Here is a 15,689-nt window from a genome sequence, read left to right as displayed (position 1 = left end):
ACGATTTACAAAAAGGGGGTGGTGATGAACAGAGTGTCTGAGTTAAACAGACCACTCTTACCCAGTCCAAAGATCAGGGCTTGATCCATCACCGTTATTTATCTCACTGCCCCATCCCAGCTCAGAACCTGGCTATATGCAAATCAGTCTGTCCCTGGCCCAGTGCATCATGGGAACAAGGCAGACTAAACTACCAAGCCAATTCTTCACCAGAAAGGAGACAAGCTACCGGGGACCGGTTTCTGGCATTTCAGCCTTCTTCGGCCCGGCTTGCTTGAATCCTGATGGAGCAGTGAGAAAGGGACTCATGTCTGAGTATACCCTGCCACACCTATAGTGGCCAAAAACGATTTACAAAAAGGGGGTGGTGATGAACAGAGTGTCTGAGTTAAACAGACCACTCTTACCCAGTCCAAAGATCAGGGCTTGATCCATCACCGTTATTTATCTCACTGCCCCATCCCAGCTCAGAACCTGGCTATATGCAAATCAGTCTGTCCCTGGCCCAGTGCATCATGGGAACAGGGCAGACTAAACTACCAAGCCAATTCTTCACCAGAAAGGAGACAAGCTACCGGGGACCGGTTTCTGGCATTTCAGCCTTCTTCGGCCCGGCTTGCTTGAATCCTGATGGAGCAGTGAGAAAGGGACTCATGTCTGAGTATACCCTGCCACACCTATAGTGGCCAAAAACGATTTACAAAAAGGGGGTAACCTTGTTGTAAATATTTTTGTCCACCCTAAGCGTGGAAGGGTATACTCAGATGTGAGTCCCTTGCTCATTGCACCATCAGGATTCAAGCAAGCCGGGCCGAAGAGGCTGAAATGCCAGAAACCGGTCCCCGGTAGCTTGTTTCCTTCCCAGTGTAAGAATTGGCTTTTGTAGTTTGGTCTGCCCTGTTCCCATCATGCACTGGGACAGGAACAGACTAATTTGCATACAGTCAGGTTCTGAAACTGGGATGGTGCAGTGAGCTAAAAAACGGTGTTGGATATAGCCCTGATCTCTTGACTGGGTGAGAGTATTCTGTTTAATTCAGAGACTCTGTCCCTCACCACCCCTTGTTGTAAATATTTTTGTCCACCCTAAGCGTGGAAGGGTATACTCAGATGTGAGTCCCTTGCTCATTGCACCATCAGGATTCAAGCAAGCCGGGCCGAAGAGGCTGAAATGCCAGAAACCGGTCCCCGGTAGCTTGTTTCCTTCCCAGTGTAAGAATTGGCTTTTGTAGTTTGGTCTGCCCTGTTCCCATCATGCACTGGGACAGGAACAGACTAATTTGCATACAGTCAGGTTCTGAAACTGGGATGGTGCAGTGAGCTAAAAAACGGTGTTGGATATAGCCCTGATCTCTTGACTGGGTGAGAGTATTCTGTTTAATTCAGAGACTCTGTCCCTCACCACCCCTTGTTGTAAATATTTTTGTCCACCCTAAGCGTGGAAGGGTATACTCAGATGTGAGTCCCTTGCTCATTGCACCATCAGGATTCAAGCAAGCCGGGCCGAAGAGGCTGAAATGCCAGAAACCGGTCCCCGGTAGCTTGTTTCCTTCCCAGTGTAAGAATTGGCTTTTGTAGTTTGGTCTGCCCTGTTCCCATCATGCACTGGGACAGGAACAGACTAATTTGCATACAGTCAGGTTCTGAAACTGGGATGGTGCAGTGAGCTAAAAAACGGTGTTGGATATAGCCCTGATCTCTTGACTGGGTGAGAGTATTCTGTTTAATTCAGAGACTCTGTCCCTCACCACCCCTTGTTGTAAATATTTTTGTCCACCCTAAGCGTGGAAGGGTATACTCAGATGTGAGTCCCTTGCTCATTGCACCATCAGGATTCAAGCAAGCCGGGCCGAAGAGGCTGAAATGCCAGAAACCGGTCCCCGGTAGCTTGTTTCCTTCCCAGTGTAAGAATTGGCTTTTGTAGTTTGGTCTGCCCTGTTCCCATCATGCACTGGGACAGGAACAGACTAATTTGCATACAGTCAGGTTCTGAAACTGGGATGGTGCAGTGAGCTAAAAAACGGTGTTGGATATAGCCCTGATCTCTTGACTGGGTGAGAGTATTCTGTTTAATTCAGAGACTCTGTCCCTCACCACCCCTTGTTGTAAATATTTTTGTCCACCCTAAGCGTGGAAGGGTATACTCAGATGTGAGTCCCTTGCTCATTGCACCATCAGGATTCAAGCAAGCCGGGCCGAAGAGGCTGAAATGCCAGAAACAGGTCCCCGGTAGCTTGTTTCCTTCCCAGTGTAAGAATTGGCTTTTGTAGTTTGGTCTGCCCTGTTCCCATCATGCACTGGGACAGGAACAGACTAATTTGCATACAGTCAGGTTCTGAAACTGGGATGGTGCAGTGAGCTAAAAAACGGTGTTGGATATAGCCCTGATCTCTTGACTGGGTGAGAGTATTCTATTTAATTCAGAGACTCTGTCCCTCACCACCCCTTGTTGTAAGCACTAGAACCACAGCGCCGGAACGACCCGGGGGCCAGGTCACCACGAAAACTCCCCGCCCCAGCCCAGCACATGAACGGGGAGAGTCCCTGACCCCAGAACAGGCGCACAGCTGACCGGGGGACCGGAGCTGCCGCGCAGAGAGAAAAACCCACAGGAAACAATGCAGAAGTAAAAAACTGCAAATGAAATACTCCTGTGAAATACACACAGTAAATAACGCAAAAGCATAAAACTGCAAACGAAACACTCACGGCACCGTCCTGAAGAAAGCCAGAAACAGAAACAGGAACCGGGAGCACCAGCGTTCCGACAGCCGTCGGAGCAGAAAAAAACCAGGCATGGCGGTAGGTGGGGGGGCTTATGTAACTTTTGAATACTGGTGTTGTGATTGGCTGGGTGGAGGCAGGACTGCCTCACGTTGTTAGGACTGGGACGGGGAGGACCCATGAGGGGGTAATGTGGCCAGGGCCAGACTGGGAACTCAAAGCAACCCTGGCAATTTTGTCGGACCAGCCCCTGGGGTGAGGGGTGCAAATGTGAAGCACTGCTGCTTTTGTTACAGTCATAAAAACGCGCCCTACCACTGCAAAACCGGCCCACATCCTTCCAGCCTCCAGGGGAAACGCCCGATGCCCGCTACGGTCAGTCCGGCCCTGAATGTGGGAAATTTATATGTGGCACGTGTGAAAGAGCCAGAGATGGAAACTGAAGTGGACCGTAGCTATTTTAACTGTGATTGGCTTCCCATAGCCTTGACGAAGAGCAGCCGTATTGTGTTGCCATTGGGACCACGCCATCCAAACAAGCACTGTACCTACTAAGAATGTGGAGGCTTTAAATCAGTTTAAGATGAACTTCGAGGAAATTCTGGGGTCATGGACATGTGTGAAGGTTACGGACAAGCATGCGTTCAGACTATTAAGATGGTAGGTTCTGTAGCCCCTTTATCTCTTCAAGTGGGCTACTGTTTGTGCTGGACAGAGAACGGTTGCAAAACGTTTCTTTATATTTTGTCTGTTTTCGAACCATGTTCCCTATGACTTATCTGTGACGATTTTATAAAACTCAGCTGGGATACCATCTGTTGCCAGGCTCATCCTGGCATGCAGTGCTAGTATTGCTCACACTCATGTAACACAGTGTTGATGGTGTGAATCGCAGAACAGCAGCTTGTTCACCACATAATCATTGGGTGTTTTCCAAATTCACAAAGCCATTTGAGCTGTCATTTTCATGAATGAAATGTAAATATTTTTCTTATGCGTAATTAATTGCTTCAGGGGCAGTGTACTTGTAATTCTTTTTATGTATTTATAAAAACTATGAACGTGTGGCCTCTTGTCCCCAAGATATTGCTACACTGAGACATGGTGGTACTGAATGTTCTCTTTAGCTGCTCACAACTGTGTTGAGTTTGACTAGATCAGTTTCCTGCTGTTACCAGTTTACACCAACTTGAAATAATACTTAGTTGAGAGGATTTCATAAATCAGACGATTTAAAATCTCCTGCCGATTGTACGGGATGTGATCAGAGGCGCTAGGACTTTCATTAACTCATTGAACCTTTGCCTGTGGTTGGCTAGCTGTGTACATGCTTCCTGTATGCTGTAACACATTTCAGGCTCTCTTTTACTTGCAATCCCTACTCAAGCCATTTTAACAATGCCCACTTCTTATTTTTCCAACCACTACTTACTTATGTTTCCCGACTGGTGGGTACCTGGCTCGTGGCTACACGTCCAGTTTTGTAAGCTTTATTTGATTTTTACTACGTGCATGACCATATCCTCAACCCGGTGGCCATTTCTATGTACTGTGCCCCATTGCACCACTGGCTATATATACATCAATGCTACAAAATGGCTGATGCAAAATTGAGGTATATTTGTTCAGCTGGCGCCCCTCCTAATGATCCTCTCAGACATGCTTTGCCTGCCTGCTTGTAGGCAACCCTTGTTCTTTCTAGATTGACATACAGTGTGTGAAGAGTCAGAATACACTGCCTGTTTTTCAGATTAGCCTTGTGGACTGACTTGCAAAAAAGAGGAAGAACTCTGTAATAAAGACATTCCTGTTTTTGTTTTAATAAATTCCGGAATAAACGACTTTTATTTTACCTTCTATTAAACCAGCCATACCACAAACAAACTTTTTAAAAGATTGGTTGAAGAAACATATTTAAGGAGCTGCTTCGTGCCAGTCTGTAGATTGTGTGCTAGCCTGGAAATGCTACAAGTAGGACAGCCTGGGTGTGATAGAACATTCACATCTGCATTCATTTCAAATCGACGTTTGATTAGAAAACCTGCCCCTGTAGCTGTTCCCTGCAGAACGGGAAGAACGGCAGAGCATGTTACCAGACTATTCCGGCATCGCCAGGGAGTCCCAAATCAACAAACCTTGGGAGTCAATGACGACAGACAGGCATGGCCGCGTGAAATGTTAAGGGTGCCAAACTCATATCATAATATTGTTCACCCAAAGCACCGTTCTAGTTAAAGGGCAAAGCACGCCTTTTCTTTTAAATTGAGTTGCCCAAAAAAACTACTGACAAAAACTTTGGAAGAGTTCATCCTGCAATCTTAAAAAATATATGAAATACTATCTTGACGGACAAGGTCATTGATAAGGCCAAAAAACGATTACTTTCCCTCCGAGTTAGAGAGAATAAAAATGGGAAATATATTGGAAAGTTACCAAAGATAAAGTTATACTTTGAAAATATTTTCACAGTATTCATATATCTTAGGTAAACCAGACCGTGACCCCAGGGCTGATGTAATGGTTTACTTTTGCTCAAAAGTTTAAGGAAGTTTATTTTTAAAATGTGCAACATTTAATGAGCTTTACTCCCTTCTAATCTCTTCTCTTTTTTTCACTCTAATGGGATGATCTGTTAGCTGAATGCATCTGTTATTCAGATACGTTTCCGAATCCCAGTATCTCATCTACTAGCTATTGCTTTGTTTTACAGCCAGCACATCTCAGTGTCTTTCTAATTAGAACTTTTAATTGAGAATGTTGTAACACTGCTGGAGCCTGGTCAAGCCCCAATAGTCATCAAGTACCCAAGTGCTGAAAACATGCCATATTTTTCACGAATATCACTAGCTTTGCAGGCGATCCCCGTGTAGGTTAACTGAATGTGTCTGGATGTAGGTAGCCTGATAATCTGGCTTAGCTACGCCCCTCATAGATCGGTTCTGGGATAGTAACTATATAAATGATATAAAATTGGAGGTAAGAAATGAGAAATCGTTGCATTGTTTCTCTCACATTTATAGAACTATCATCATATGTTGCATGTTTATAATGATGTAACTGAAACATCATTATAAGATGTCAGAACATAAGCATCAAACTCCCTTTCTTTATTATATGCCACTGAATGCTTAACCAAACACACAAAAGGCATTGGGAGGAATGCAATCGCTCAGGGTAGCATTCCAACCCATCATTCTTTTTCCCGCTGTGCCTCCTCAGTTTGGAACCAGCCATATGCAAATCAGTCATAGCTCTGGTCCTATAGGAACAGTCCAGTCCGAACTGCCAAGCCAGGTCCACCCAACACCGGAAAATAAGCAGTCCAAGATCATGTTCGCCCCGATGGAGGCTTGTCCAGTGGCCTAGTGAGCGCAGGACCCACTTGTGGGCAAACTTAAAGCTCCACAGCACCCTATTAAATGCCTTCCCTGTGTCCATCATAGGTACTGGTAGAGAGGTGGTTTCTGGCCTGATTGAAGTCACAGAGAGGCTCACTCACAATAAAAGCCCATGATTTCGGAGTGGTTTATTAATTAGTTCAATAGACAACATAACAGAATATATTGATGATTTCGTTTGGGATTTTTGACCCAGGTCTTTTAAGATCACTTCAGGCCCTCTGGGAAGTGATATATTATTTTGAGAGAACAGACAACTGCATAACCTACAGAGTTATTATTACCTTCCTACAGGAAATGCATTGCACCCTTTTAGATAAAATTAATCACAAAAACACAACATTTCATAACAATTAACAGGTACATTGCACGTTTTCCAAGCATGTGAGCACATGTGTATAAAATACTTTGCTGACTCCTAGGAATGGTCTGGGAAGAATCTACTTAACATAAAGCCTGTCCTATAAATTGGTATTGGTAAGTTGGAAGAGATTCAACAACACATTCAAAGCCCGGGCACGATCCCAAATTGGGTGCAAACAATGTTTAGGCCTGATTTCTGATTCTAAATTGAGTGAAATTCGTGTTCATTCTAGTGGTGTTTCGATCTGATAATCTTCAGGTCAGAATTGCAAAAATGTGTAATTGTAATCTTGACAAAACAGCTACTTCCATTTCCTCTTCTGACCTTGAAATCTCGAAATGGAGCACAGAACTCCTCTTACGTGAAACTGAACCATTTGGTTACAGTATTTCTACAGGGTGATTTTAGAGTCTGAAAAAAACCAGATAAAATGAACCCAAAATATTTTGTACAAAATTGCACTGTGCAGTTATAGTAAAACGATGGAATGGTTCGTGTAGAATGGCTAATAGAACAAATAGGTTCATGGTTAGAGTTGGGGCAAATGTTTCAGTGCCCTGGAAAATAAACTAATCTTGTAGTTTAGGCTTAGTAGTAGTTATTTCTTGAAATCGCGGGGTCACAGTCTCCCTTCACAGTGAGAGCGACTCATGATGAAGAGGGCAAACCTTATCTGATCATAGTTTGTCACTTGATCAATGTGTATGGGCAAAATGACACCAAGAACACAACTGGTTTACCAAGGCCCTTCTTGAGTCAGGTAGCTATACCCCTATTTCAAGGACCAACTAACACTTCCTCTTAGCTAGATGTTTCATTATTTTCCAATTAAAATCATCCTGTGTATATCTGGATTCTATGCAGTGGGCGGCCATTTTGGCAGTAGCCCTCCTACATCTCAGGCTTCTTCTTTGTTCCCCTATTTAGAGTTTTACTTATCTGATGGTCATACTAACATGACAAAGACCACAAAGGCATGTTATCAACTAAACAATATGGTTTGTGTTACAATTGGTACGGTTAATCTTTATCCAATCCTTTTCTCCCCCAAGGGCAGTGTTTCGTTTTTTTTTCATGTAGCACACACTGCAATTTCCACAAGGGACAGATCCTGTAACTTTGGGTAGGTTCTTCAGGGTGCGCATGATATTCTCATCCTTTTTTTTTCTTTGTGGTCTTGTGTGTACCAGTACATCTTTCACGTTTCTACCTCTTTTGTGTGCGAAAAGAGGTTTCTTCAGGTTTAATTCTACACTGTTGAGTATTCTTCAATGCTTATTTATGATCTTAGTCTGGTTTGATATGATATTGTATGTCGTCAGACACTCTATTTGTTCCTTCTTTGTATTTCAAGTAGTTAGTTCTAGGAGAGAGTCCCTGTTGTTATTGCACGCTCTCATCCAGTTTCTCATATGATGTGCTCAGGATAGTCATGCTCTCACAGTTTATTGCTCACTGCCTGTGCCTGTGTTTTGAAGTTCCACCAGATTGCTGCAGTTTCTTTGTAACCGCAGCAACTGCCCATAGAGAAAATTCTCTTGTAGCAGGCATGAGTGGAAACTACTGAATTTAAGCAGACTGTTCCTATCTGTGGATTTATTATGTGTTTTGTTTGCTAGCATCCCTCTACATGGAAGAGAATGACATCTAAAAAGTTCAAGGTTTCCTTGTCCATTGCATGTGTGAATTTCAGATATTCATTCTTGTTAGAACTGGGGGTCTCTAGTTGGCTGAAGCAGTTACCTTAGTCCAAATAGGCACCCTTGCTTCTAGTCAGGAGACGGAGGGACACCCTCATTGATATCCACAGTAACTTGTCACAAGCAACCAGGCTTATCTTCAAGCTAATGTGTAAAGTATTTGCAACCACACTCCCAGTGACACAGTGATAACACCCCAAATGGACACCACACTGATGTATGAAAATAACGATATCTTTATCAGGAAGAAAAATCCGATAAGATCACACGATAAAAATCCAACATATGCGTATTCGTAATATATCACTTTGCCAGTTATTAGGCCAAGAAATACTGGTAGATTCTTGCGGTATTAATGAGCAGTTAATAATGTTCAAATGCAGTCCTAATACAATGCTATGCAGTTCATAATGCAGTTCGTATCGTCAGACTAGTGCAGTTCGAATGCAAGAATAATACAATCCTCAATGCAAGTCATCAGGCAGTTCGTAATGCAAGAATAATGCTATCCTCAATGCACGTAATCCGGCAGTTCATAATGTAAAAATAATGCAATACTCAATGCCTGTAATCAGGCAGTTCGTAATGCAAGTATAACGTACTCCTTAATGCAAGTAATAAGGCAGTTCGTAATGCGAGAATAATTCAATCCTTAATGCACATAATCAGGCAGTTCGTAATGCAGGAATACCAGGCCAATCAACGCGATTAGCGCAGGCCCCACTAGGCCCCAAACACAGACAACAGTCCAGAACTTCTGAGGGCAGCCCGGTACTGCCGGGCAGGTCTGGGCCGCTCGAGGACTCAGCCCGTCTAACGTGATGCAGCGGGAGAGAGACGGGAGCGCTCCTGTACTCCTCCTGCAGGCCACACACACTTGCGGCTCCTTACCGGATTTCGAGCCTTACCTTGCTGCCTTGCTCTCTCTCTCTCTCTCCGCTCGTCTGACGTCCTACTGGGCGCTCCCGATGTCGATGCAGCCCGGATGCAAGGCAAACCTGTAGCCGGACAGGTTATGGCGCTGCCTTCTCCGTTGTTGACGATCTTGGGCAGATTCCTCTTGCGAACAACGATCACGATTATCTCACGACTTCCTTAGCTTTACGATATCCTTTAGCGTGTTGTGGCTCAGCCGGTGGCGGCGATCTTGATCCGCAGCCTCCGTTATAATGACGGCTCGGGCCATAAACAGCTACACATCAGCGTGGACGATGATTCACGCTGCGGGGGCACTGCAGTCACGGGGCACTTTTCAACTAGCACCATGGACCCCACGGCAGTCTCAGGCTTCACATGCACAAAGCAGTCCAGGGGCAATGCTTATGAAGGTCTCAGGTTGCAAAAAGCACACGCACACAGCGTCGCTGAGACACACTGTAAACTTTTGTGTTCCTGAGTTTCCACAACAGGGAGCCGGCTCTCCTCGGGCCCTTAGAGACAAGTTACTTCGGGACACAGCACACAGCAAAGCCCTTTCAAGCAGGGGGACACAGCACACAGCAAAGTCCCTTAGCCTCTCCTTAGTTAAATCAGCAAACTGCAGGCTAGCCCCAGAACACACAGCCAGGGCCAGTCCTCGTCAGTCTCTTCAGCTGTTCTTCCTTGGCAGAGGTTCCTCTTGACCACAAAATAGTTTCAATCCTTTTCAGTCTTGATCACTCCAACAATCAGGGGTTTCAGCTCTCATAGTTATACCACTAAATGTCTTTGAAGTCTTTGTGATCAGCGGGAACTGACCCCTGTCCAAACCAGTTCTGGTTGTCTCTTTGCCAGTGACACCTTCTTCCTTTCATAGAGGGGGTCTGGTTTCTCAATCACTCAGCAGGAGGTGGGGCCATTCTTTTATGGCAGCAGCTCAGGTCTCTACACATCCAGGGGCTACTCCTCCCCCTACACTCCAGATGCTGGTCAGCCTGTTGCTGTCTCACCTACTCCTCACCTGGGTCAAGACATTTCCCTGATACTATCACATTCAAATCCAGACAGTCATTCCACAACCAGGCAGAGACACACAGAATTGTTAGAACAACAGCCACTTCTAAAAGTGTGGTTTCTAAACACACAATTCAAAAACCACCTTCAAAAAAAGATGTGTTATTGAATTGTGAGTTCAGGCACACTAAACGTCATCTCTTCATCTTAAGCCTATGGGAAGATAGGCTGGAAAATATTACACAGTCTTCCCCATTCTGTCCTATGGGCAAGATGGCCTTGCAACAGCGAAAAACGTAATGGAGAGTATTTCACTGTTAGGACATGGTAGACACATTAGTACATGTCCTACCTTTCACAGACACTGCACCCTGGCCAGGGGGGTACCTTGGGCCTACTATAGGGGTGTCTGATGTGCATGGAAAGGGAAGGGTAAGGCCTGGCAAGTAGGTACACTTATCAGGACAACATGGCAATTAGCAAACTGCGTGCAGGCACTGCAGTGGCAGGCCTGAGTTCTCTCTTTAGGGCTACTTGTGTGGGTGGAACAATTAGTGCTGCAGGCCCACTAGCAGCATTTGCATTACCAGCCCTGGAACACATAGTGCACTTTACTAGAGACTTTACTAGAAAGGCAAACATACCAGTTATGGACAACCAATTATCATAACACTTTATACAGGGAGCTTTTTATACAGGGAGCACTTTGACACTGATCAGCAGTGGCAAAGTGCCCAAAGCATTTAAGCCAGTAAAACGCAATCCATCACAGCATCAAAAAAAAGAGGAGGTAGAGGCAAAAAGTCAGGGTAACCACGCCAAGAAATGCCAGGTCTAACAATTCTGTTTGATAAGCCAGTTGACAAAACTTGGAGCACCTCCTTCATTTCCATTCCAGATAACTAGGACATCTTTGATGTATTGATTCCACAGTAATAGCTTATGTCTGTATGGTTTGTCTTTTGATCTTACTACCAACTTCTCAAAGTGGTGCACATTCAAACATGGTATGCTGTGGCCGAACGTGCTCCCCATCAAAGTCCCATGTACCCAAGTGTACAGGGACCCCTCATACTCGAAGTAAATTTGCATAATTGCTAATCTTATGCATTCAAGGACAAAGTGTTGGGGTTTATATTCCCATTCAGCAGAAACTAGCAATCTCTTAATAACTCGCAATGTCTCATCTTAAGGTAAGCTTGTCTACAGACTCTCTATTAAGGCTCATGAATAGGATCTTTTTGGGGTCAAATCAAATTCCCCATAACATAGAAAGTAAATCCTTATTATCTCTTACATAAGTAGGGATCTTTTTTTACCATCGGGTAAAGGAAGTGTTCACTAAACTTGGATAGAGGTGTGGAATTTATAGCAGACACTATAGTTCTTCCTTGTGGTGACCTCATTTCCTTGTGGATTTTCGGAATGGGATAAAAATAAGGTGTCACAAAGTTATCAGTTTTCAGAAAATGTATTTCTCTTTTTGAAATCCTTTGGCATATCAAAACTAGCTGAAACATGTTGACCCGATAATGTGTGGGACAAATCATACACTCATACCACATCTAAAGTTGTTTTAATAAAATTGAGGGTCCCTCAAATAAATGTAGCAAAAATAATGAAAAGAAAAAAAACAAAGACCTCTCCTTTCACCTTGCACAGGTCAAGGGTTGATCCCCTCAGGTAGTAGAAGGCAACCGGACAAGAACACAAAGCTGATGCCGGGTTGTGTGGGTGAGAGTTCTAGTAAAATAAAGGGGATTACCCTTTATGGATAAGTGGAAATAGGGATCACATATTTCTTTGGAGGAACCAGCCTTACTTAATAAAGTAGACATAGCTGTCCACCTACTATGAGGTAAGAATGGTTAGAGCTCGTAAAACAATCATACAAGAGAGGAATCAAAGAGAACCCTAGAAGAGAACTGACAGAGTGACTTGGGTAGGAAAAGATGTCGCTTCAAACTAACTTGGCCGCTTTGTAGGTGAATAACCTCGCCTCTATAACAACATGGGAGGCTGAATAAAATATGTACATTAGTGGATGCAAGGAACTGTTGCATTACCCCTATCAGTATAGGATAAGCTCAACATCAATGCTCTGAATGGGCAACATCTTGTTTTTTAACATTGTTTGAACTGTTTGATCCTCTTCTCGTTGCAAATTGGCCAGACTTAGGTGTGGAGACACTGGGCCTAGACTCACCTACTCCTTCTGGTATCCCTACCCTTACATTTGGCCATTATGAGTTGGAAATAACCCAGTGGGCCTAGAAATACCTGGTGAACATACACATTTGGCAGATTCCAGGGATTTTCCCACTGACAATCAACACATGCTCAGAGCAGGTGCAGTTGGAGGGTGCAGGCAGGATGTCCAACAAGCAAGGAATCGGTGCTCCTGCTAAGGTACATTGTCGGCTCCCACCTGTTGCTGCAAGGTATGACCAGGAAACCGGTCTGGACCCACAGCCCCTCTCCAACTGTGGTTTTAGCTGATGCACTTCTGCACCTGGCTGAACTCCGTCCAGTGTTTAGGTGGCCCAGTACTTTCGGATCGTGATCAGTATTCCTCCACCAGGACACTCTGCCACAGTCATAATCATGAGGGCCTCGGTGTTCTAATGCACCCAATTCCTTCTCTGAAAAAAATTACTTTAGTGTTGTGTGAATGTTCGGACAGCAGCTTAAACGCATCAGTAAGTCATGTGCTGTGCACCTTCCAACACCAGGAGAACATCAACAAGCTGTGAAAACTTGCAGATTCATTGCTTATCTTGGGAATTCTTTAGTGCAGAGGAGGCCAAACTGGATCCCAAGAAATTATGTTGAATATAAACTTTATGTAAACTGTTGGTGTGACTTGCAATTTTCAATATCTGTTGAGGAACAAAGTGTACTAGTACACTTGGAAATGATTCCTTTAAAAAAAAAAATGAAACATATATTTCGAATTTCTGTGCTGCGGATGGACATATCAGTCAGAAGGTGAGAGAGACACCTTGCGGACAGATCTCTTCTGCTGACGCCACTTCACTCTTACCCCATTACAGCGCCCCTATATATGTTCCTTCATTAATGCCCACATTCCGCTGCAACTTCGCCAACAGTGGGGTAAGCAGTCGCTGAGTGGCTGCCTGTCCAGGGTGAAAAGCTGATTTCTTTTATTGATGTATTCGTATATTTTATAGATATTCATAGAAGACCTATGAAAGTGACGTGAACAGTGTTGCTATAATTGTACGTTTCTAGGTGAACAGTTCGTCTAAACTGAGTTCTTTTGGGTTTGGCTTTATGAAAGTTGTAGCTCATCATTTAATTATGCAAAATGTAGTAGTAGTAATGAGCAATGGGAGTTGTGCTGTGACAAGTGTACTTGCTCAGTTTGAAACTGGATCAGCTGATCACGTCAGGGGAGGGACCTCTGCTTTCTCCCTCAAGTCATTGAACGGCATTCGCTGTTATTGGTTTGGTGCTAACGGAGGGGAAATTTGGAGTAAACTAAAATGATTCAGGCCAGAGAGTGCATAGGCTGAAAGAAAAGCTGGCTTAGCATGCCTCTGTGGTCTTACATCTACCATTAAACAGATTTAATGGAAAGCATATTGCGTTTGGAATATACCTTTTCAAATGTCCAAACTCAATACAAATACTGTAAAATGTTACTCACGGGACACTTTTGTATTCAGAATGTGTGGAACTGAAAAAATGTGCAGACCTTAAAGTACAAAAGTACAATGCAACTTGTCCTGAAGAGGGTTTCTGTGCTTTCCCCAAAGCTAAGACACGCCACATTGCAGGAAGGAGGATGTGTATATATATTTTTCCCTATCAATTCATATGCACATCTACCAGGTGTCATGTCATGTGTGACACCTTCCGATAATTTCGTTTTAGCAAACAGAACTTTGCATTTTTTGACTTTTGTAAGAATGGGCTTAAAGACCCCATCAGGCAAAAGGCTGTTGTTCAAAACTCCCAGGACTGTCTGAAGGTGTTCACATTACCTTGGATGCATCAACATGTTCTCTTTGCTGCGGGTCACATGTGCGCCAACATGCGGTCTACTGAAGTGGATTATCCGCTGCAGATGATTCTCTTAGATCGCGGCTTCGCGTGCTTCGATGCCTAGATGTTTGTAGTTCTGTGTCGCACATGTATCAATCTGTAGTCTGCCCCCGTTTGCTTACACTATACTAAAGCCAATACTTTGAGTAAAACACGCTCCTTCCTTAATTCAAGGTCTAATATGAAAGGACCGTTTGTGCCCTATCACAGAAGCAACGTTGACAAACTGATACTCTGTTAAGGAGGACAGAGATATTAGAGCTCTCATTGATCCCTGAAAACGAGTCATTGGTCTCCATCTAGGTAGGCCACAGCTTGGAGGTCTGCACTGGTTGAAGATGGGCTCAAACGTCGAACGGGAGGGTATGAACCTAAGAGTTGTCTGCACTTAGGTTCACATCGATAAATGCAAGAAAGAACAGTAGATGGAAAGCCTGAGAAGATCTTAATTCAGCACTTAAAGAATGGTCTACCAGAAGATCGGCCAGAAACACCATGTTTCGTAAAATTAAAAACTTCTGATAGTCTGATGCATGGCTGAAACTTTTATTGAGGACTATTTAGTTACAGGCTAGTCTGCATGTTTTTGCTTCTGTTAGTTTACTGATTGCATCATCAGGATCGTAACATTTCCCTTTTGCGTAGAATTTGGTTCTGTATAAGCAAGTGAGTAACGCGTTATATCAGCATTGGTAAATCTGCTTTCTACCGTAGCATACTGAAACACAACTCTGTAGCAAATGTTCTCTTTGAGTCTCTGTAAAGCAAAGCAACTGCTTGCTTACTTGAAGTCATTAACTAAGGGAATTTAATTTTTTCTAAAACTATATTATTGTAGCATTTGATAAAAACATAAAAATAATGCATGCACAGGTAATGTCCAAGGATTATTGATAATTGGCGCTTATACAGAGTACACTCAGCCCTTACTATGGCATGCCTACGAACCACTACGCATGAGTCATGAGAACATATGGCTAGCGTGTGGATGTTTAGACTGAATCATTAAAACAATAAATACTACTACTACTACTACTAAAATAAACAGATTATATACTGGGAAATGTGTGGAAAGGGGAGTTTATGGTGCAGTGTCTAGCTACCTGTTTCAATTATTCAGTGATTATAGTGATCCAGAAGGGCATGAGTAAAGACCTGCCCCATATTCTATGCTGTAGTGAGCTGGTTGCTATGGCTTTTCCGGCAGATATTTTGCTGCAGCGATCATGTGTTGTATGTTATGGCTGGTGTCCTTCTATCTGGCCGCCCCCAACCCCAGCTCCTCCCATACAGTCGAAGCAAAGATGGAGCTCCTGTAGATTTTAACAATAATTTCAGCATTTTCCATATTACTCTAAATCAATCTTGAGAATGAATCATCCACTATTTGTTAATAGAAGAGCACATATTTACTGAGTTGAACATTAAATAGAGCCACATTCATAATCCATCTTAAACCACGTGTACATGACATGACTCTGAGTTAATGAAAGATGAAAGTAC

The 15,689-nt window shown here is 43.7% G+C and overlaps 1 protein-coding gene across 2 annotated transcripts in view; it reads left to right on the top strand.

Annotated features, from left to right (window-relative positions):
- The window catches only part of LOC147666399 (uncharacterized), a 392,367-nt gene that overhangs the window by 92,096 nt on the left and 284,582 nt on the right, over window positions 1-15,689 (top strand). The window lies entirely within an intron of this gene.

Source organism: Lissotriton vulgaris, unplaced genomic scaffold (genome assembly GCF_964263255.1).
Source record: "Lissotriton vulgaris unplaced genomic scaffold, aLisVul1.2 SCAFFOLD_532, whole genome shotgun sequence".
NCBI lineage: Eukaryota > Metazoa > Chordata > Amphibia > Caudata > Salamandridae > Lissotriton > Lissotriton vulgaris.
The sequence above is the reverse complement of the archived record's forward strand: the minus strand, read 5'-3'. Positions and strand labels throughout refer to the sequence as shown.